The 2,943-nt window shown below is 41.8% G+C and overlaps 1 protein-coding gene across 1 annotated transcript in view; it reads left to right on the top strand.

The window, feature by feature from the left end:
• The window catches only part of LOC101857382 (isatin hydrolase), a gene marked incomplete at its 3' end in the record, with an annotated part of 15,175 nt that overhangs the window by 11,295 nt on the left and 937 nt on the right, over positions 1–2,943 (top strand).

Below are 2,943 nucleotides of genomic sequence, written 5' to 3'. Positions count from 1 at the left end.
CACACACACATACACACACACACACACGCAGAGACACACACAAACATGCACACACACGCAGACTTACAGCCACATGCATAAAATGAAAAAAACAGTAATATAATAAAGAATAAAAATAAAAATGTTAAGCTAGATACATACTCAGTATTCTGATTGTAACTCAATGGTATCGTAATGCATGCTCTTAGGTAATGTGAATACTTATAGCAAGGTGTTTTAGAATGAAGAAGTTTGATGGATGATCTCTTGTGTTTCTCGAGACATTGGGGCAATGATTGTTGTCACAGACATCCAAACTTGTAGCGAAAACCCCGCATTGAGGGAGTGGTTGGAGGGTGTCACTGGTAGGTCCAACTTCTTTACTTTCCCTCTGTTGTTTTTGTCTGTGTGGGTGGTTGGAGGGCGCCACTGGTAGGTTCTACTTCTTTATTTTGTTGTTTCTGTCTGTGTGTGGGGGTGGTTGGAAGGTCCCAATGGTAAGTCCTACTTCTTTACTTTCCCTCTACTGCTTCTGTCTGTGTGGGTCGTTGGAGGGTGTCACTCGTAGGCCCTACTTCTTTTCTTTCCCTCTGTTGTTTCTGTCCGTGTGGGTGGTTGGAGGGTGTCACTGGTAGGTCCTACTTCTTTACTTTCCCTCTGTTGTTTCTGCCTATCTACTTTGCTTCTCCCCTGCATTATATGACTGCTACTGAGCCTATGTGTTTCTCTTTACACCAACTCAAACCCCAGAAGTGATTTCTAAAGACAGAGATAATAAGTACATCCTGACATCCGCCGTTGAATCACTTCCGGGTACACAAAGCTACGCTGGTATAGCACGGGGATCAACGGTGGTAGGGAGAAACGCACAAGTCACAGCCAGGGTGTTCTAGACGCACTACAGGATCATGTCAAACACTGCTCGCCACAGACGTGGAGCAGGGACAGGGGGCGTCAAGAAACTTTGGGGGAGATAGCAAACTACTTTTGGGAAGATAGTAAACTACTTTTGGGAAGATAGTAAACTACTTTGGGGAGATAGCAAACTACTTTTGAGAAGATAGTAAACTACTTTTGGGAAGATAGCGAACTACTTTCTGGAAGATAGCAAATTACATTCGGAAAGATAGATAACTTTCGAGAAGATAGCAAACAGTTTTTGGGAAGACAGCAAACTTTCGGGAAGATATCAAACTACTTTCGGGAAGATAGCAAACTGCTTTCGGGAAGATAGCAAAGATTCGGGAAGATAGCAAAATTTTGGGAAGATAGCAAACTACTTTTGGGAAGATAGCAAACTTTCGGGAAGTTAGCAAATTTTAGGGAAGATATCAAACTACTTTCGGGAAGATAGATAACTTTCGAGAAGATAGCAAACAGTTTTTGGGAAGATAGCAAACTACTTTTGGGAAGATAGCAAACTACTTTTGGGAAGATAGCAAACTACTTTCGGGAAGATAGCAAACTTTCAGGAAGTTAGCAAATTTTAGGGAAGATATCAAACTACTTTCGGGAAGATAGCAAACTACTTTCGGGAAGATAGCAAACTTTCGGGAAGATAGCAAAATTTCGAGAAGATAGCAAACTACTTTCGGGAAGATAGCAAACTTTCGGGAAGATATCAAACTACTTTCGGGAAGATAGCAAACTGCTTTCGGGAAGATAGCAAAGATTCGGGAAGATAGCAAAATTTTGGGAAGATAGCAAACTACTTTTGGGAAGATAGCAAACTTTCGGGAAGTTAGCAAATTTTAGGGAAGATATCAAACTACTTTCGGGAAGATAGATAACTTTCGAGAAGATAGCAAACAGTTTTTGGGAAGATAGCAAACTACTTTTGGGAAGATAGCAAACTACTTTCGGGAAGATAGCAAACTTTCAGGAAGTTAGCAAATTTTAGGGAAGATATCAAACTACTTTCGGGAAGATAGCAAACTACTTTCGGGAAGATAGCAAACTTTCGGGAAGATAGCAAAATTTCGAGAAGATAGCAAACTACTTTCGGGAAGATAGCAAACTTTCGGGAAGATATCAAACTACTTTCGGGAAGATAGCAAACTACTTTCGGAAAGATAGCAAAATTTGGAGTGAGTAAACTGGTCAAAGCGGAAAGAAATCTACCTAAAACTAAACTTACGTCTCGAAACTTCCCCCGTCGAACAAGTCTGCCTATGAGTCCTAGTTTAGGCACACCTTATGGTGCCGGACCGAGAAACAGAGAAGCGCATGAGGAAAACGTGAATAGATGGGTGACAGGGAAAGATCTGGATGATATCAGGGGTTGTTGAGAACATCCGAGGGGAGAAAGTAAATGAAGAACCATGATGGCCGATGACATCTGCCTCAGATCTTGCACTTGATGATGATGTCGATGTGTTATTGGAAGCAGGCTGTGTAGTATGTGGCTGCTCCACCTGTCATCTCTGATACATTTTGTCCTAAACAGGGCGTTGTCGAGTCCTTTTTCTTTTACTATAGGTGTTTTTACGTCCCAATCAACACAGTTTAGATCATTCAGGAAGCGGAGGTTCGTCCCTGATTGTCTTAGCCTACCCGGGCTGAGAGGGATACAGCATCCCAACAGAAAGACCGAGATACAAAAAAACGTTCTCCCAACTCGCAAATCGAACCCTCGTCTCCGAGGTACAACAGCAAAGCGCCAAACCACTGCTACACCAAGGAGGCCGGTAAATTAAAACATCATAAATAAAATGTCATTGGTTTGCAACTGTACAATTGTAGCGACGCCTGTGAATACATAATAATCAGTTTCGAAGATTGAATCTTTCAGTTTGCCTATGTCAAATCGCTACTCTAAAATTGCACACTTCTATCTGCTGAGTACTTACTTTTGAAAATTTGACTTTAAGGGGGGAGGGGGGCTACACCTGGAGGCTATCTCGCTTATTACTGGACCGAATTTTACCAAATTTCACACATATAACAAGCATAGCAAGGAGTCTT

Source organism: Aplysia californica, unplaced genomic scaffold (genome assembly GCF_000002075.1).
Source record: "Aplysia californica isolate F4 #8 unplaced genomic scaffold, AplCal3.0 scaffold01226, whole genome shotgun sequence".
Lineage (NCBI taxonomy): Eukaryota > Metazoa > Mollusca > Gastropoda > Aplysiida > Aplysiidae > Aplysia > Aplysia californica.
Note: the sequence above shows the minus strand (reverse complement) of the source record. Positions and strands in the feature narration are given on the sequence as shown.